The 21,423-nt window shown below is 38.8% G+C and overlaps 1 protein-coding gene across 3 annotated transcripts in view; it reads left to right on the top strand.

Moving 5' to 3' along the window:
• LOC120532735 (leucine zipper putative tumor suppressor 3-like) overlaps positions 1-21,423 on the top strand; it is a 112,914-nt gene that overhangs the window by 29,266 nt on the left and 62,225 nt on the right. For 2 of the 3 annotated variants that reach the window (XM_039759056.1, XM_039759057.1), the window contains exons 2-3: positions 3,607-3,739; positions 10,487-10,576. The gene's annotated coding sequence lies outside the window, so the exon portion shown is untranslated. Of the gene's footprint in view, positions 1-3,606; positions 3,740-5,494; positions 5,556-10,486; positions 10,577-21,423 lie in introns of those variants that run through there. The other variant, XM_039759058.1, reaches the window with a different exon arrangement.

Raw genomic sequence — 21,423 nt, 5'->3', positions numbered from 1 at the left:
CAGTGCTAACTGTAGGGTGCTTGAGAGATATTAGGAAGGCTAAAAAACAGCTGGGATAAAATATTACAGAAAAAAGAGACCCAAAGGGATTCTTTCAGCATTTTAGTAGTAAAAGAATAGTCAAGGAAGAGGTGAAGGGTATTAGGAATAGTAAAGGTGAGCTAGAATATGCTCACTGTGAAACAGCCAATGCTTTGTATGAACATTTTTCTGAATTTTATATGTGTGAAGAAGTTGATAACCTCCCAAAAGTAATTGGGACTACTAAAGAGACTTTTAATGATATGGAAATTGTAAAGAGAGAAGTACTGCTTAGATTAAATAGGTTGATATCTAATAACTAGCTAGGATCATTTAATCTTTATAATAGAGTGTTTAATGAAGTTAATAAGAACATATAAACCCTTGACACACATTTTACTGTGGACAACAAATAGTGATTTCTTCAAAAGGTTTGCAAAGACTTTCTTCTCCTGAACTGTCTCCCAATTTTTACTGTAAATAAGAAAAATGTACTTATGTTCCAATGGAAATCTCAAAATTATTTAGTATTTCTAGAAGTCAGTTAAAAAGTACTTTTCTTCTTCACAGTTAAAGTCCAAAATTCATCCATCCTCATGAACTTGTTTGTTCGAATGCAGTGTCATGAAGGCCCCAGTTTCAAAATCCTTGATTTAGTTGGCTATTCAGGATCACCTTTACCAACGGCTTTTTCTTCTAAATTTTGTACTCTAATAGGCAGTTTACACTTAATTAAATCAATTTTAGAATTCTCAGCCAAAGAAAAATCAATATGTTTTCCACTGCTCCTTAGTCAATAAAAGCAGTTAGATTAACTTTATTTTTTGCTCTCCATTACAAGGTAACAGGCACTCATAACTGATTTTTTCTATTTAGAAGGAAACATATTTTCTCTGCTTATTTACTGGCCTCTTAAGTCATTTAAAATACACCACCTTTGCTGTCCCATAACGGGGTGTGCCTAATCTGCATTGACTCAGCTGTGTAGCATTAACTGATGCATTAAATTGTAAACAAAAATAAACAACAGCCTTTTCATTTGGCATTTCATGTGCCTTTCCTTATACTGATTTTTCTTATACTGATTGACCAATTTTATTGCTATTTCAGAAAGTGCTCCAGGACCAACATGAATATTAATTTTAAATGCCATTTATTTGTTAAAAAAAAGAAATGGTTCAGTCTGAAAAGTATATACAAATACAGTATTCTGGTATCTACTGAAACAGTCAGAGTTTATAATTATGTCATTACATGGATTTTCTTCTGTACCACCTACTCTTAGTTGTAGGCATAGCTCAACCTGTGCTCACTGGCTACTAACAAGTGTTAACTCCACCGCATACTAAATGTGTTTGAAAGTTTTGGTGATGGTTGAATAGCATTTTGACCACATTAAATGAAAAAAAAAATCAACTATCATGTTGTTGTGTGTACCACCTTACAATAGCTCTCTGCACTAAATCTTTCAACTTTTCCCCTCAACCACTGTAATTGCTGCCTAATAAATCATTTAAAACTTATGTTAATTTAATTATTTTGATAAATCTTGATTTGCATCTACTCCTGTGACTGCCATGCCGACTACTTCGCCACTATGTCCTTCCTGCAGTACAATACCTTGCTCATAAATTGCTAATTTTATACACATTGCCCTCTCTCCACCAGTTGGAGTTTTTAAAATAATTCTTTTTAGTTTTTTAGCCCCACCCTTTAATTAAAAAAAAAACAAAACAACTCTCTTCCCATTGATGTTTCATGCTTCACAATGTGTTGCTTTGTTTAGATTGTGGAGGTATAGGAGAGCCAGAAAGTTAATAAGATCGTGTGAGTGGACATGTGCATTGAGGGTGCAGTGTGGCCCAGTAACATCAAAGCTCTCTCTCTCTTTCACTCTCTTTCTATCTCATTCCCTCACTCGCTTGATCAGTCTATACATTTTTGTTGTACCACCAAAATAAACTTGGATTAGGTGAGATGAGGTGGCTCGGGCATCTGATCAGGATGCCTTCTGGATGCCTCCCTGGTGAGGTGTTCCGGGCACGTCCAACCGGAAGGAGGCACCGAGGAAGACCCAGGACACGCTGGAGGGACTATGTCTCCCGGCTGGCCTGGGAACGCCTTGGGATTCTCCTGGAAGAGCTGGAAGAAGTGGCCGGGGAGAGGGAAGTCTGGGCTTCTCTGCTTAAGCTGCTGCCCCCGCGACCCGACCCCGGATAAGCGGAAGAGGATGGATGGAAAATCCACTGATTTCTAATGTTTTAAGTGATTGTCAGTCGATACTAATTATAAATGGTAAATGGTAAATGGCCTGTATTTGATATAGCGCCTACTAGAGTTCAAGAACCCCCTTAATTATAAGACCAATTTATTGCCCATCTCATCTGTGTTATTCTGTACCACAAAATACATTTGATAAAATCATGAATTACAGACATTTTGTACACATTTACAGGAAGAAACTCACAGCCCATTAAGAAACAAGTCAAACAATATTTAAGGAGCAAACTTTAAAGAAATATAAAGATTCATAGAGGTAAATAACAATAACCCCAAACAAACAGAAAAGCTAAGCATTGTAGCAAAGTTATTTCGGTGCATTATCTGTGCTCTTTGCATCATCCTATTGATCCTATTAAGCATAAGAATACATTGGAATAGCATCAGTAACTTTTGGAATATTAATGAAGTACTATTAAGACGTCATACTATCCATCCATCCATCCATTATCCAACCCTCTATATCCTAACTACAGGGTCACGGGGGTCTGCTGGAGCCAATCCCAGCCAACACAGGGCGCAAGGCAGCAAACAAACCCTGGGCAGGGCGCCAGCCCACCGCAGGACTTCATACTAATATCACTAAAATGTTAAAATGGAAGTGGGGGTGGTGCCTGAGCCCTCCAATACAGCCCAAGTTAACAGTGCATGAAACAGCATAAATAAATAAATTAGTCAAAATCTCTTCAAACAAAACAGAATTGAATCTTTTAAACAATTTCTTATAAAATGTTCTCATTTCTCAGCAGAAAACTGGTTACTCTGAAACTCTTACAGAAGAGGTGCACGAGTTGCCTCAGATGCCCCGGGATTGTCTTGCCTTTGGGTATGAAAACAATCTGCTCAAAGGTTGTCAAACAAACAATCAGTAAAACCATGCGTTTCTCTGTAATAATTAACTAATTGGTCGTGTGAATGACTGTGCATAATATTTATACTGTGATTGAAGAGTAAAGCCATCCCCCCAATTAGCTCTGTGCAGGAGATGTTGAAAGGCATTATTACTCCTATTAAAGTCTTGAGCACTAGGACTGTGGTGCCGAAACATTTAATGATTTATCCTATTCCTTGTTTCATTAAATAGAACCTTTCTCAGAATTTAGGGATAACTAATAATCAAAGTGATTTCATTATAAATTACCAATATTGTAGATTCACATTTGTATACATTCAAGCTGTAAAAGATCTATTACGCTCCTACTATGATGCTGCTTATATTGTAGTTTTTGTTATTTCCATTTATTCAAAATACTGTAATTGTTGTACCCAAACTGAAAAATGTTTTTTTCATTTTGCAATTCTCAGGTCTGCCCCACATGATTCTGAAGCTTCAACATGGGATCTGCCATGATGCCTTACTCTTTGTTGCCTGTTGAGTGAATGACGTTTGAATTCTGGTCATGCAGTACTGTGGACAGGATCACTGCTCATGGTCATGGTGGGTCACTGATCTTTTCGTTCTTAACTATTATGCTTGCAATTGCTTCCTCAGAGTTAGATTCCCAGATTATATTAGATTTTGTAGCTATTCCTACAAAAAAAATGTTATTTCAATGATTATTGGTATAATCAGTGGTTATGTACAGCAATCAGGATTGCATTGTAGTGTTTGGATAATTGGAATGACAGAGAAATAGGAATTTAAAGGATTTCATTTTTAGTTCTATTCATATTTCTTGAAACAATATTTTTAATAAAATGTAGTTTTTATATCAAGTAATTTGAGTAAAATGCAAGGAAGACATGACATTGCTCCATTCCGCCTAAAACAAACAGGTGAGCTTAATTTTTAGTATCCAACATAGTGTGAAACCAGCTCATTTTTCCTCTCTGTTACAGACGGCAAAAGTTGATCATAATTGTTGGAAATGCAAGAGTACCTGACCCTGTTTACATTTTTCTTATATTTTTCATATGCCTTTGCTTCCCTACAGTTGTGCTCTCTTTTGATTAATTTTTAGCTTATTCTGTTTCCCTGAGTTGTGTCAGTTGCCTTCAGATCGAGGACTTATTGGTAACTGAGATTCTGAGGTACTGTGGTCAGTTGGGTTGTAGTTACCTGAGTTCTATAAAACACTTGCATGTCACCATTAGTACTTTACTAACGTTAGCCTCTATATTTGTTGACCCCTCTTTTGTGCCCACTACTTTATACTAAAGTTAGCTGTCTTTTGTGGTTCTCAGATTTTTCAGTTTTTGGTATTTTAGCTTTGTCTTTGAGGATGAGGAAAATTTAATTTACTTTGGTTAATTAGCTCTGTTCTTTGTGTATTTTTATTTCAACTCTTTTGTTAATTGCTTCAATTCTTATTTTGAGTAGCCTTTTATCTTATTTATTCTTCAAATATTTAATTTCTTTATTTTCACATTTCTTTATTATTATTTTATTTTGTATTTTCGAACTTTCAATTTTATATTTAGCTAGTTAATTCAGTTTAATTTGTTATTGTGTTTGTCAAGGACATTTTGACAGTTTTGGCCTTCCCATCTGGGAATATCATAACAATACTGTGGATTTTTAACCTATACAGTCAATAATGTGACTAAATGGGAGATCTATCTTTAGGTTTGATTCATTGATAAAGTCAAATACCATCACATTTAAATAAATGCAAATTTGAGTGACCTGCCCAAACAGTAATGATATATAGAGAAAGTAGTATTGCTTCTAGCATAGAACTACTGTATATAGGACACTATACTGTATGTAATTTGTGGGAGAATGAGTAAGTTTTGGCATCAAGCTTTTTCACACATTAAAACTAATTATTGAGCACAGTAAGAAGTATATACTATGTTATGATTCACTTAAGAGATAATAATAATCATTGGTAAGTTTACATTTTTAAAATTTTGCTGCATTTTTTTAAATTGTCACTGGCATCACACATATCACAGCATCCAACATCACAGCACCACTGATATACTGACATGGCATGGTGCAAATGTCAGTGTTTAGATTCTTCACAATCTAAAACAAACAATGCCTAACATTTCTTTTCTGGTTAAGAGTTCCTTCTGAAAAGTAATGGATTTGACTTTTGTTTCTGACACTTTTGATGTTCTGATGTTTGTGCCGATCCTAATGTGACGTGGGAGACCTTCCATGACAAGACCCTGAAGGTTGCTGAAGGCTGTGTTGGTGTTCCCAGAAGGAGGTGTTGCATCTCGAAGGGCACTCTGGATATCATCGAGAGGAGTCATAGCACACGGCTTGATAGCAACACTGGTCTGCACCGGGAACTGATAAGGAGGTATTTGTTAGAGGAATCTGTGAGCAAAGTGACACACCATCTGTGGTCTAGTGACCCATGTCTTGCTTACACAGGAATCGGGCATTACGCTTGGATTGTGGCAACTATAGGGGGATAACAGTGCTCTTGATGCTGGGTAAGGTCCTTGCTAGGGTCATCCTCAATAGGATCCGTGATCACTTGTTCAATTACCAGTGACCGGAGCAGTCTGGTTTTACACCTAAGAAGTCTACCATTGACTGCATCCTGGCACTAAGGATTCTGATGGAGAGCAAACGCCAATATCGGCAGAGTTTCTTTGCAGCCTTTATCAATTTTTGTAAAGCGTTTGACTTGGTTGATCGAGCTGCCCTGTGGGACACCCTGAGGGTTCATGGGATCCCCTGAAGGTTGCTGGATATCATGACCGACCTGTACACTGGTACTGTGAGTGCTGTGTAGAGTGGAGGCAGAACCTCTGTGTTTTTCCCAGTTGATTCTGGGGTTCGTCAAGGGTGAGTTCTTGCTCCTACTCTGTTCAGTGCTCGTATGGATTGGGTGTTGGGCAGTGTCGTGGGGTCCAGTGTCGTGGGGTCCAGCGGCTGTGGGGCATGTGTTGGTGAAGAAAGATTCACTGATCTTGACTTTACTGACGGCACTATGATCTTCGCTGAGTCACTGGAAGCTCTGATCAGGGCTGTCAAGAGACTGAGCGAGGAGTCTGAGTGTCTGAGGTTGCGAGTGTCCTGGATAAAAACCAAGATCCAGGCGTTTAATGACCTCTTGGGCGCAGCCATCAGCAGTGTGTCTGTTTGTGGAGAGTGTGTCGACCTTGCTGAGAGGTTAACTTACCTTGGCAGTGACATTCATGTCTCTGGTGTCTCTTCCTATGAAGTTAGTAGATGGATTGAGAGACCACGGAGGGTCATGAGATGGCTGCAAAGGGATGTGTGGCGCTCCCGATATCTATGCAAAGGGACGAAGGTCCAAGTCTTTAGAGTCCTGATGCTTCATGCCTTGCTATATGGTTGCGAGACATGGACGCTATCCAGTGACCAGAGACAAAGACTAGACTCCTTTGGAGAGTCCTTGGGTACCGCTGGTTTGACTTTGTGTCGAATGAGTAGTTGCTCATGGAGTCCCGAATGATGCACATTACCTGCATTGTGAGGAAGTGTCAGTTACGGCAATACGGCCTTGTGATGTGATTCCCTGAGAGTGATCCAGCTCGCAGGATCCTCATTGTTGAGGACCCGAATGGCTGGACAACGCCAAGGGGATGCACAAGTAACACCTGGCTGCGGCAGATAGAAGGACATTTCTGGTGGGTTAGACTGAACTGTGTGTCCCAAGATCCTGAGCTGACCTGACCTGATGTTTGTCTTGCACTCTGGTTTTGTTTAGTTTAGTATTTTCACCTTCCGGTAATGAAACCCTGCCTGCTCATACTATTCTCTTCTTGTTCCTGGTTCTTTTTTCAAATGATCTTTTTATAAAACATCCTTAGTTCCATCTTAGACCACAATATCACTTAAGAACAATGTCTTTCACAGTCCATAATACTTTGTAGAGTAAAAAGCTGTGATAATTGGTGTTTAAAACAAAAGGAAAATCTAAACACATAATAGCTATTGATGTTATTTTCCTTGATTTCTTTTGGAATCTTGGTTAATATAATTTTTTTACTAATAATTTTATGGTATTTATTCTTTATTATTTATTTATTTTTTTTAAACATTTTGTTATTTTGTTTTATTATTGTATGTCAGAATCCTTTATTGTGTTTCTTGTTGTTTGTATGTGGAACCTAAGGGGATCGGGCCTTTTTACACTGCAGCCATGGAGATATCCCTCAGCCTTTATAAGACCTGTAATGACTTTGTCTCTCCTGCCACTTGAGACATCAAATGTTCTTTCCAGTTGTCATTTGCCAGTTTCTGTTTCTAATAGTGGACTGAGTGATAGACTGTAAAATGAAGATGACAAATGGCGTTTCCAATAATCAGAAGTGTTGTACAACACTTAATATAGGTGACAGCTGCACATGCCTGAACTCTGTAAAATCACCTGACGATTGAATGAGCAATCTTCATGCTACCCTGTGTTAATTTTAAACAAGTGTATGAATACAAGGGAGGGACCCAAAAATTCCCGGAATCAGTCACTAGCATGGGAGTAGGGTATAGTGGTCAACTGCGCCACTACATATTGTATGCCTCCATCCATCCATCCATCCATCCATTATCCAACCTGCTATATCCTAACACAAGGTCACGGGGGTCTGCTGGAGCCAATCCCAGCCAACACAGGGTGCAAGGCAGGAACAAACCCTGGGCAGGGCGCCAGCCCACCGCAGGGCATGCACACACACACAAACACCAAGCACACACTAGTGACAATTTAGGGTCCAATACACCTAACCTGAATGTCTTTGGACTGTGAGAGGAAACTGGAGCACCCGGAGGAAACCTGAGCTATTGCATGCCTACTGTCTTATTAATCAGCCTGCCAAGTGGCAATGAGCTGAGTTGATTGAGATGCATATATCTTATTTAATTTTCTACAAGTGTTTTCAACATTAATAGATTTGTTAATAAAGTTTTTAACTTATGAACGGACTGTTAATCAGCAGTATTACACTAAACTGCTGAGGCCTCTGCCAGTCAGGAAAAAAACGTCCAGAGCAAAGCTACATTTTGCACCATGACAACACACCTGCACACCACTGCACCATGACACCGTGTTGTTGAAAGAGGTTTTGTCCAGAAACAATCTGGTTATTGCTTTACAACTAGTCTGTTGGCCACTTTTTTTTTTGTTCTTTGTTCCTGAAATTAAAATTGTAAGAAATCCATGAAAAAATCACAAGGGTTTCTAGACACAGTAACAAAAGAGGAGTACAGGAAATGTTTCCAAGAATGGATGAAGTGCTGGGATAAGTGTATTGGATCTCATTCGGACTATTCTCACAATGACTAAAAAGGAATTTCCATAACATGTATAATTAAGTTTGTTTTTTTTAACAATTCTGGGAATTTGTAGGTCCCCATCTTGTACATATTGCTGGAGTGTCATATTTAGCCACAACTTAACCCAGACAGGTGTTTCTTCTGTTACGTTATTACTGGAAATTTACATCCGCTCCAACTGTCCCTGTAACAACAGAGCAGCTGCCATCACTGACTCAAACGACAAGTGAAAGTTAACTTGTATCTTACTTGAAGGACTCCAATAGATATTCTTGTGTGGTAAGTGAACTGGAGGTGGCGAGAACTTCTAGTTGAGTTCAATTACCAATTAACTATTTAACATTTAACTATGACCATATCTTTCTGATTTGACACAGTCTTTGGATGAGCAAAATTAGTATTTGTAATAAACAAAGAATCTTAATAGTGGAAGTCAGTGGTGGTTCTCTATGATAGTCTTAGCAATTGGTGCAGTAACTATGTCTGAAGAAGGCTGATAATTACAGTCTGCTATGGTGAATCACATTAATCTATTATTCAGGTATACAAATATAGCAAGACATATTCATCAGTATTATTTATGTCATGAAAAAGAAATACTTAATATGTTGCTTGAGGCAAGTCTTGTTACCTAAACAGTAGTTTCATACCCTGTATAAAGGTGGATCGGTGATTCATTAAACCTGAATTGTTCCTGATATATCCCACAGAAACCAGAAGAAGACAAAGTGGTTAGTAGTGATAAGTGAAACAGGCAGATGCTAAAATTAGTTTTGAAATTGATTTAGCAATTGCAAAAAGTGAAAATCAGTAAAGAGCTTTTTGGTGTTTTAAAGGTCTTTCTGGGTGGAAAACAAGAAATACTGCTTCTTTGAGCCACATTCACATTCATGTGCATCATCACTGAGAAGGTGCAGTTTGTTTTTTAAAAAATACGATAATGCTGCATATTTTCTGCACAATGATACACCAAAGAACACCATCAAACACTTTACTGTGTTGTCTTCTCAATATAAAACTAAGTACGTGGAAAGTCACCACCACTGCCAAACCCTTGCCATCACCTAGCAGTAATATTATCGTGGATGAGGATACGTGCTTAATGCTCTGTTGTGCTGCAAGGTTTTCTTTTTGCCGATGCATCTTTAGGGTTGTGATTGCCAAGGCTGTCATCATAATTGACAATAGTACGTATTACCAAATCAGCTACAACACACTTTTGGCGGCTCAACGATAATGGATGCATGTGGCAGGGAAAGCATATAATGATTTTTTTCTGTTGTTGCACTAGAGATATTTATTTAAATACTAAAAGACAGACATGCAGAATTAATGCATGAAAATGCTTCCAGACAGAAATTAAACTCCTTTTTGCTTGTGTGAATGGCATGAATTCTGCTGGCAGTGAAACACAATTTATTTTTATATTTTGTAAAGCAAAGCACCGAATTTCACTGCAAATTCATTTTCATGCAGATTGTTTTGTTCATTACTAGTGGTTGGTATCAAAGTGAAATGACATTCCCTTATGGGGAAATGAACAAACAATTGTGAAACTCATTTACCTTGTTTTCTTAACTTAATGACAAATCTCAAAAAAATATTCATAAATACTACTATGTGTGAAAATGTACACACTCCTTTTTAATCTCTATACAGAAATCAATAGTGATTTATTTAATAGTCACTATGTCTAATGTCACTAACTTCCAATCTGTTGTATATAGCACAGTGTCAATCTCATAAAAGATCAACATCTCCCAATCCAAACAACTGCTATAACTGTGTTTTTGATATCTCTTTAATGTTCTGCTAAATTGAATTCCAGTTCTTGCTAAAAAAAAGGAATTTGTATTCCTGTGATTTTTTTCAGTAAATTCGAAATCTAGAGAATTCCAGTTTTAACTGTGGAAGAGTGAAGAATAAAGACATCCTGAATCTGTGGAAACTGGACTCATGATTTTGTGTGATCATTTGTCACAGGTGAACCCAGAGGGTCAAGAATGAATAAAACGTTCCCACTGAGTCGAGTCCTAGGGTATGTCTTTGTCAACAGAAGAAGAGCATCATCTGGTAAGGTTTACACAATGGAAACTCTTAAACAAAAACACTTAACTGATTCTCCAATAATTCTGATGTAATGCTGAAGAGCAGCCTGCCACTGCTTAGCACACAGTCAGGGTTCTTTCTAACGTTTTTAACGCAAACTTCCGTAATAAAAATTGCCTTTAAATTGTTGTCCAGCTGAAGGACAAACATCGGAACACTTTGGTGATCAACTTGAACCTGTTAATCACAGTCTTTTTTCCCACCAGAGTTTATTAGAATTTTTAAAACTAAAAAGATGTTCCCATTGGGATAATTATGTAAGTAATGATAATTGCCTTTTTTTTAACTTTATATTTAGCTGTTCCATTTTTTGTAATTATACTAGTAATGGATATTATATGCAGCCTGCTGTAAATAATATTTAGCATGTTAACCTATACAGTGGGATGCAAAAGTTTGGGCAACCTTGTTAATAGTCATTATTTTCCTGTATAAATCGTTGGTTGTTACGATAAAAAATGTCAGTTAAATATATCATATAGGAGACACACACAGTGATATTTGAGAAGTGAAATAAAGTTTATTGGATTTACAGAAACTGTGCAATAATTGTTCAAACAAAATCAGGCAGGTGCATAAATGTGGGCACCACAAAAAGAAATGAAATCAATATTTAGTAGATCTGCCTTTTGCAGAAATTACAGCCTCTAAACGCTTCCTGTAGGTTCCAATGAGAGTCTGGATTGTGGTTGAAGGTATTTTGGACCATTCCTCTTTACAAAACATCTCTAGTTCATTCAGGTTTGATGGCTTCCGAGCATGGACAGCTCTCTTTAACTCACACCACAGATTTTCAATTATATTCAGGTCTGGGGACTGAGATGGCCATTCCAGAACGTTGTACTTGTTCCTCTGCATGAATGCCTTAGTGGATTTTGAGCAGTGTTTCGGGTCGTTGTCTTGTTGAAAGATCCAGCCCTGGCACAGCTTCAGCTTTGTCACTGATTCCTGGACATTGGTCTCCAGAATCTGCTGATACTGAGTGGAATCCATGCGTCCCTCAACTTTGACAAGATTCCCAGTCCCTGCACTGGCCACACAGCCCCACAGCATTATGGAACCACCACCATATTTTACTGTAGGTAGCAGGTGTTTTTCTTGGAATGCTGTGTTCTTTTTCCTCCATGCATAACGCCCCTTGTTATGCCCAAATAACTCAATTTTAGTTTCATCAGTCCACAGCACCTTATTCCAAAATGAAGCTGGCTTGTCCAAATGTGCTTGAGCATACCTCAAGCGGCTCTGTTTGTGCTGTGGGCGGAGAAAAGGCTTCCTCTGCATCACTCTGCATACAGCATCTCCTTGTGTAAAGTGCGAATGGTTGAACGATGCACAGTGACTCCATCTGCTGCAAGATGATGTTGTAGGTCTTTGGTGCTGGTCTGTGGGTTGACTCTGACTGTTCTCACCATTCGTCACTTCTGTCTATCCAAAATCTTTCTTGGTCTGCCACTTCGAACCTTAACTTGAACTGAGCCTGTGGTCTTCCATTTCCTCAATATGTTCCTAACTGTGGAAACAGACAGCTTAAATCTCTGGGACAGCTTTCTGTATCCTTCCCCTAAACCATGATGGTCTTCAGGTCATTTGAGAGTTGTTTTGTGAACCCCATGTTGCTACTCTTCAGAGAAAATTAAAGGAGGAGGGAAACTTACAATTGACCCCCTTAAATACTCTTTCTCATTATAGGATTCACCTGTGTATGTAGGTCAGGGGTCACTGAGCTTACCAAGCCAATTTGAGTTCCAATAATTAGTTCTAAAAGTTTTGGAATCAATAAAATGACAACGGTGCCCAAATTTATGCACCTGCCTGATTTTGTTTGAACAATTATTGCACACTTTCTGTAAATCCAATAAACTTCATTTCACTTCTCAAATATCACTGTGTGTGTCTCCTATATGATATATTTAACTGACATTTTTTATCGTAACAACCAACGATTTATACAGGAAAATAATGACTATTAACAAGGTTGCCCAAACTTTTGCATCCCACTGTAAATATGATTGGTAAAAAAAAGCTGCATATAATGCTTTTAATTATTTTCTAGGTTTTCAGAGGGCTTTTTTTAATAGCTAAAGCCTGGTTTAAATTTATTGAATATATATGGCTTTTATTTGTCAGATCATTTGCTCATATGTTTTTAATAAAAAGTTTTATTAAATGTATGCAGCACTTGATTGTCACTTCGAGGTATGCATTCAGGTGGGTGTCTAATAACACCGGATGGTTATTAGGGCAGGGGGTGGGGGGCAGGTTGTGATTTGTAAGCAGCAGATTTTATTTTAATTTATCACCTTCCATTTTTATGTATGTTCTATGAATACCCAGAGAAGAATGACAAGCCAAATTAATTTTTCGAGATTTCTCAAAAAGTATTTCAGTATTCTAAAATGCTCAGCTATTTTTATTGGTGCAAGTGACAGATAAAAAAAATACTATTTTTGAGTGGAGTATTCCTTTAAGGGTTATTTTCCATTCACCCTGCTCTTTGATACTTATCAGACTGTCCATGCCACACATGTCTAGTTTTGCGAAGATGGACACTGGCCAGATATGTTCTAAAAGTGAAGAAATTAATGGAATGGTGATGACAATTGCTAATTGTTTGATTCAGTGCTGCAGAATTATTACTAAGACATACAGATTAGCTCTCCTTTTCATCCAATAAAAAGCTACACCCAACCTAAAAGTCCATGGTCATAGTTTTCTAAATTAAAATTTGTCCACAAGGTTTGCTTCTGGGACATATTAAATATTAAAGCAATTATTAGGCAAAAGCATATTAGGCAACGTTGTCCTCCTGCATCCTGGGGACATGTTACTGTTTAAACTACCCAACGTGACTAAGTGTGTAACTGTGCCCTGTGGTGGTCTGGTGCCCTGTCTAGGATTAATTTCTACCTTGTATCAGGTGCTCCTATGCAGGGCTTGTGCTTTTAGTTGGACAGAGCAATTGATGAATGTCTGATTGGGCAGTTTTAAATTCTATAAATCCTAAATAAATCATTTTTCCTCCAGTGCCTGTATGAAAATATATGTTCTACAGCTGAGTCAGTGTATTCTTTTGTAGACATTGAGACATCCAAAATGTGTAAGTCATTTCTTAAGAATGAAATTAAAGCTTATTTATTTAATCTACTGTTGCCTTATGAAGTTTAAATTTAAGCTTAATACTCTTAAAAATATGAAAACCATAGTGAATTAAACGTTCTTTTTTAGAAGTTCAGCTTTTAGTTTTTAAATAAAACAGACTGTACATCTAAGATCATATCTGTACATCTACAAAAACTAACAAGTTAGAAAATGTGTGCATGACATACTATTCAGGTAAATGAAAGTTGGAACATTTAACATATTTTTAGTTACTTTATGTAAAAGTCAGCTATTACATTTTGTTTATTAAATATTTTTCGTAGCAATGAGTCATTTTCAAAAATAACAGTGATAACAGAATGCAGTTACACGTGACTACATTAAACGTGTGCTTTTTAAAAGTACTGTACTTTGCAGTGTCATGTAGTAAAAATGTAGCCTAAATAGGCTTGTGGTGGCTCCATAGCTTTTATACACAGCAGATTCCAGTTCATGTGGTGTAAAAATGGCATTGATTGATGTGTGTTACTCAATTTTCTTAAAACATAACATTTTTAAATTAAACCCATAGTATCAAATAATTACCAAAAGAAAAATAACCTTTAATACTATTGACCAATACTTGCATAAAAACAATATCAACATTACACTTTGAAAGGAGAAAAGCAACTGAAATAAGTTTAGTTAAAACCCAATAATTCATTGAAATTCTACAAATAGCTAAGAACTGATTTGTCGTATAAAGTGAATACCAATGGTGACAATTATCTCCAAGATTTTAAATCCAGTCTGAAGATACATACAAACAAAAGCACCTCTTCAACCCATAAACATAGCTCAGTCTGCTGTACATTTTTTACTAAGCAACTCTTTCAGCATGCGCAAACTGTAATCCTGCCTTGTCCTTGCTATCTGCGACACAATCAGCCTTTTCCTGCCCCATAGAACATATATACGATTGCGTGGACCTTTTTACATGCCTAGCAGCTCTATTCTTCTGCCCACAGTAGTTCTGTAGTTTTCTTTCTAAACACATGCTGTGTTTAAGTCACTTAGGGTAGTTTCACTTTTCCTGTGTTTGAATTATGTTATATTAAAAAACACCTTTACACTGTAGATTGATAACATCAGTTCTTTACAAAAACAATCTGCAGATAATAGTAGTTGAGTCGATTCTGTCTTACATTTGCTATCATAATTGCTTTACTCTTCCATTCATTTCCAGAAAAGTTACTTCTTTTTTGTAACTTTTACGATGAAGCAGCAGAAGAAGTGTACAGTATTGCTATATGTGATGTTTACACATACCTGGTGTTGGAGATCCGAGTGGCTCCAGACCAGTAAAAGGTATAACCACTGTGAAGGTTAAATTGAATCAGTAAATTACTTTAGGGTTGAAGTCTCATAGAATGTTACTTTGTTTTAAGAAAGCAGAGTTTTCAGATTAGCCAGTGCTCTTCAAAGGGTGATTTTGAAATTTTTAAAACAATGTACAGCATGATTTGTTTTTCGGTATCGCAACAAAAAACTGATCCGACTTGACAAATTTAATTCAACAATAAGTATGCCAAATTTCAGCAAAATCTGCCTACAAGTTGTTTCATGTGGATAGACAGGACAGAGACATGGCTGTTGTTGTAGTCTTTATATTATATACTAGCACAATACCCGCGCTTCACAGCAGCGAATTACTGCCTTAAAATTTTTATTAAGAAGAAAAGTAAACCTTTTAAAACTGAGGGAAAATATACCAAAAATTATTTGTTAAGGATCTCTTTGTATGCCACATTGTCAGTTTGACCCTCCGGTTGTAATATGACCAAGCTGTGCGCTGAGCTTACTCTTGAGCATGCAACGTACAGTTGGCCATGTGAACAGTAATCTTGTCTCAAATCTCACAGCTTGGATTGCTGCTGTCATAATCGGCAGTATTTGCAGGACTTGTTGTGTTGAAGTGACATTCGGCATCTGTCAAGCATTGTAAGCACACAACCGGTTTCATCGATAAAATCACATCCAGCTTTTGAGAGTTTAAACATTCATAAACATCAAAGTGTCCGCTACTGAAATCATCACCTGTGAATCTAACATATTTAAGATGCATTGGCGGTTTTCCAAAGTTTAAAATATTTGGCCATTTCGGTACACTTGAAAGTGACAACCGAACAATTCAGCGGCAGCCATCAACTCACATGCAGAACCATAAGTGAAGGGCTTAAGCATTTCACTCTTATACTGCTCCTGTGTAGTATAATTATCTCCTGTACCGTCATCAGTCCACAACTTGAACCTGTCCCAGTCATTCAATACATAAGACACAATGTTCCTCCGGATATCAAGAGTGAGCCTGATATGGCCGTGCAATATGTAACACAGAGAATGGAAAAGGCAGGTGCCATCTCCGGGCATGGAAACCACTTGGTAAGTGACAGTTCTTTGATCGATGGTGATCACCTCGATAGACATGTTAATGGGGGTACGGTTGGAACGATAAAGGAAATGGGTACCTGAACAATGTAAACTAAGTCTAAAATACCTATACAATAACTATAATCGTAATAAACGAACAATAAAACAGTGGAGAAGCCGTGGATTAAATAAAAAGGCTACAGTTATCAGCAGGGAGACGTGAATACTGTGGCGAAGCAAGGAAAGGAATGAAGAGACCGGAGCGACGGACGGCCTTATATAGGCTGGCAGCCAACAACGTGGGTGGCGTGGGGATGGGGGACCCAACACCGCCTCACACAGCGACCGAGCTGCAGGCTATTGACGTATATATGTACTGTGGCTTGTGCCTCCTCCAGACCGCGAGGGGGCGTCCGTCCTGGTTATGTTGGGGGCCTCGGGTACAGGGCTTGGAAGCCCAGCCCTGTTGGGACCCGTGGCCACCGGCAGGCAGCTCCCCGGTGCCGGAATATCCCGTGTGGTCCACGGCCGGGACGCCCAGGACGACCAGAGGAGGGCTTGTGCCTCCTCCAGACCGCAAGGGGGCGATCGCCCTGGTTGTATTGGGGGCCACGGGTAGAGGGCTTGGAAGCCCAACCCTGTAGGGGCCCATGGCCACCGCCAGGCGGCGCCCAGGTGCCTGAGGAACCCTGGAGCCCAGCACTTCCGCCACACCAGGAAGTGCTGGGGGGAAGAGAACAGGAGACACCCGGACGGCTTCCGGGTGCACAGCCGGCACTTCCGCCACACAGGGGTGTGTCCAAAGGAGAGTGCCGGGAAGCAGCTGGAGCCCATCCGGGTTCCCATTTAAGGGGCCGCCTCCCTCCAGTCATTAGTGGATGTCGGGTGGAAGAGGACAGAGCTAGAGAGAGGACGGGAGGCGGCCAAGAGAAAGGCACAGTGACGGAGAGGCCTGGACTTTGGGGAATCGGTGCAAGAAGCACTGGGGTTCGTGCATTGTAAATATAGTAAAAATAAACGTGTGTTGGGTGAACTGTGTTGTCCGTCTGCCTGTGTCCGGGTCCCAGTTCACAGTACGTAAGTAGGATTCAGTTAGCGTTGGGAACCCGCATACAAAATTTCTTGAAGATGGGCCCATAGGTAACAAAGACCGTTGGAAAGTTCAATATGGCGGCCGACAGTGGCATCATACCACCGAAATAAGTATGTACATCGGTTTCGATTAGTGCAGGGAAGCCGCCTACCAAATTTCGTGAAGATGGGGCCATAAATAAGAAAGTTTAACATGGCGGACGTTGTCGACTGTTATGACCGTTATGCGTAGAATTTTGAAATGAAACCTGCTTAACTTTTGTAAGTAAACTGTAAGGAATGAACCTGCCAAATTTCAGCCTTCTACCTACACAGGAAGCTGGAGAATTAGTGATGAGTGAATCAGTCAGTCAGTCAGTCAGTGAGGGCTTTGCCTTTTATTAGTATAGATGAACACACCTAGAAAGGTAAAAGGTTATTTCCATGCTGAACAGGAAAGAAAATAAGAGATACAACCCTTAACTACTTTCCTTTCTAGCACAGTTAGCTTTTTTTCCCTTCTCAGATGCATACTGACACCTGTTCAGACTGATTCTGCTGTGATTCCAGGACAGTGACTTACTTTGTAATTGCAGTATGAGCTTTTCACTCCTCTTTATATTCTGCACTGTCTGTGTATTGTGTAAAGGTTGAGATTTTCTACCGTAATCAATTCCTACGTTCTCAGGGAAGCATCCATTTCTAATTTCCTGTCAGCACTTGGCAAAAATTAAAGTACTTTGGTGTTTCCAAATTGGCCCTGGGTGTGTTCTGTGATAAATAGCACCCATACCAGGACTAGTTTTTCCAGCAACCTGTGAATTGAATTAGGCTTTGCTACATTTTTATGACTAGGGACACATAGCATTATACAATTCAAGAAGAAACAGAAAAAATGTGTCTGTTTATTACACATTCAATGGGTTTTGGAGCTAATCTGGGGTTTGTTGTTTTTGATACGGGCTCAGGCTAAGATTTTGAAATTGTGGACAGTTATTAAATTATTTTTTTTGGAGAATATTTTGGACTGTGAGGTAGATCTTGGATCAGGCAAAGTTGAATAAATGAAGTAATGCACTGGATGAAACTATTAATAAATATGATCATACACAAAATTAACATGAAAACAGAGATAATTATTACACCTAAAGTGTAGAAAGTTAAGGAAAAAAAAGACTAACAAGTTAAGAGCTGTAAGTTTTATTCCCACAAGTTGCTGTACAAAATATAATCAACAGATTGGATGTCCTTTGTTGTAGCACATAATTGTGACAGCTTTAATATAATACTGTATGTATTAGTCACTGCTCATTAAGTAAAGATAACATCAGCCGAAACAGGTGATGTTGTGACAATATGAACAAAAAGAGTTCAAATATTTGTGAAATTAAGTTGTATTTCAATTATCATGCACTCTATATTGTGACGGCACAGTGGTGCACTGGTATCGAGTAGTGCTGCTGCCTCACGGTAAGGAGACCACAGTTCACAAGTTGGATTTTACATGTTCTGTCCTTGTCTATGTGAGTTTCCTCTTGGTGCTCCAGTTACCTCTCACAGTCCAAATGCATGCAGGTTAGGTGGACTTGCCTTGATTAACTGGCACTAATGTGTGTGTGGTGTGCGAATGTTCACTCTGTGATGGCCTGGTGCCCTGTCCAAGCAGTGATCCAGCCTAGTGCCCTATACTTGGGTTAGGCTCCAGCCCACGTTGACCTTGCTCAGGATTAAGTGTGCTGAGAAAATGACACAACATGTAATCTATATTTTTATATATTGATGCTTTCTATTGTAGTTTCCTTTTCTCAAGAGCCTTGCAGTGGTGAGGGCAATAAAGATGGTGAACAAAATAATGATAGATGGTGGAGGGGGAGATGGACTGATTGATTTTAATGGCTAATTTTAAAATGTACAGTACATGTCATGTAATGATTGTTAAATGGTAAATTTACACAGGGTGGTCATGTTTCAGTGAAGTACTGAAAGTTTATAAGGAAGCAGGACAAAAACACTTGAAATGTAATTCAAATCAAATCCATTTTATTTTCATTTTGCCTTCAAGCACAATGAAAACTAGTTTCTAGTCCTGCTGGCATAGAAACATTAAACTTGCTGTAACAATAGAGTTCAGGGGACAATTATTTAGTTCACCAATGAACAAAACAGTGGCCATAACAATAGCATTCTCATCAATAGAGCAAAAGATGATGACATCATTGACTTCAAAAGGAATTCAACATATCAAATTGCAATAGTTTACATCAACCATTATTTTTCAACATAATATTTAAATTGTCCTCATACAGTTTACTGCTCTTCTTTTATTCATGCAATAAATTGATCAAAATCCTTTTCATGAGAATGTGCAAAACAGCATTTTGTTTGACACGGCTCTATAAAGTACTATTCTTGATCAATCTGTTTTATATGGCAAAATTTATATAGTGAACTGTCACAATGTTCTACAATATAACCAAGATTATGTTCAAAACAAAACAAATTTTAGTGCTATGGTGAATTGTTAGCGGACACACTGACAGTGCAGGGGAGTATGAGCTGACAATATGGTAGAACAAGGGTCAATACAATAGGTACTGTACAGACAAATTCTTCAGAGAAATAAGTTACAAGTAGAGCCAATTAACATATGTTATGTTCAGGAATAATTCATATGGATGATAAAATGTAATTTTACCAAGTTCCATCTTCTTACTGCCTTCTGTTTGTGTGGCATGCTCGTTAGTGGTTACCAATGCTGCTTCACAGATCTAGCATCCTGGCGTCAAATCATACACGTGCTCAATATGTGTTTGCACATTCTCCTTGCGGTTCTGTGTTTTTTGTCCAGGTACTTCAATTTTTCTCTGACATACTGAAAGACATGCAGCTTAGATTGACTGACCTCTTGCGAATGTTGTGTGCATGATTGGGCCCTGCTGTGGACTGGTGCCCTGTCCAAGCGTGATTCCTGCCTTATGCCAGGTGCTGCCATAATTGAGTCTGGACCCATGTGACAGTAAATTACGAGAAGCAGCCAAGATAATGTTATAAAACTTGTTTATATTGCTGAAATGGAATATGATGCTCCAGCTTTGTTACATTCTTATTTAAGTATATTCAAGTATATCAATTAAGAGAAATGGTGCTTCGGCATTTTATTGTTATTTCTAAAATAACAAGATATATGGGGAAAAATTAGAACCTTGTTAAGCGTAAAAAGTATCCATATACAGTATGTAAAAATTATATTTTCACATCACCAAAGTGTTTTCCAATATTTGTGCCTAGCAGGGAGCAATAAGGGAAACAAGTATCTTTTACATTATAGCCTCAAGGCTACAATGGTGACAAAATAACAACAGCAACATAGACCAATCATAGGACAAATAATAATTTTATACCTGGCTTGTATTAAGTGGTGATTTAGCATGCAGTCCACAACAGACCCTGTTAAGAAATCCCCATTGGAATTTGGCAGGATGCATACAACTGCTGTGATTAGGATGCTTGCTTGCTTTTTCTCTCTTCCTCTCTGTCTATCTCTGTTAGCTCTGTGCTCTTGGTGCTATGTCAGAAAGTGTAGTGAGAACCCGGAAGGACCTCTCTGATTGAGCACAACATCGTGACAGAGCCGGGGTTGTTGTCCGAGAAGCCGTATCGTCTTCCCGAGGCAAAAAGGCTGAAGTGGAGCTTGAGATCAAGCGCATGCTGGAGCTAGGTGTGATTGAGGAAAGTTATAGTCCCTGGTCCAGCCCCATTGTGCTCGTCGGTAAGCCTGGCGGAAGTTGGAGGTTCTGCAATGACTTCCGTCGGCAATCAAGTCTCCCAATTTGATGCTTATCCAATGCCACGCGTGGGCGACCTCCTCGAGAGGCTTGGACAGGCTCAATACCTGACCACACTTGACATGACGAAAGGGTACTGGCAGGTTCCTTTAGCGGACTCCGAAGGTAAAAACGCGTTTAGTACCCCTAGCGGACACTGGCAGTATCGTGTCCTTCCATTTGGGTTACGGGGCTCCAGCAACCTTTCAGCGTCTGGTGGACAAAGTGCTTGACCTCATAACTCATACATAGCGGCAGGTCCAAGCCTTTCGGTTAGCGGGTACTACCGCCGGTTTGTACCCGGTTTTGGAGAAGCGGCCCTTGACTGATTTAACAAAGAAGAGGGCCCGAACATTGTGGCATGGACTGAAAAACAGGCTGCATTTGGTGACTTAAAGCAGGCCCTTA

Source organism: Polypterus senegalus, chromosome 7 (genome assembly GCF_016835505.1).
Source record: "Polypterus senegalus isolate Bchr_013 chromosome 7, ASM1683550v1, whole genome shotgun sequence".
In the NCBI taxonomy this organism is placed as follows: Eukaryota; Metazoa; Chordata; class Cladistia; order Polypteriformes; family Polypteridae; genus Polypterus; species Polypterus senegalus.
The sequence above is the reverse complement of the archived record's forward strand: the minus strand, read 5'-3'. Positions and strand labels throughout refer to the sequence as shown.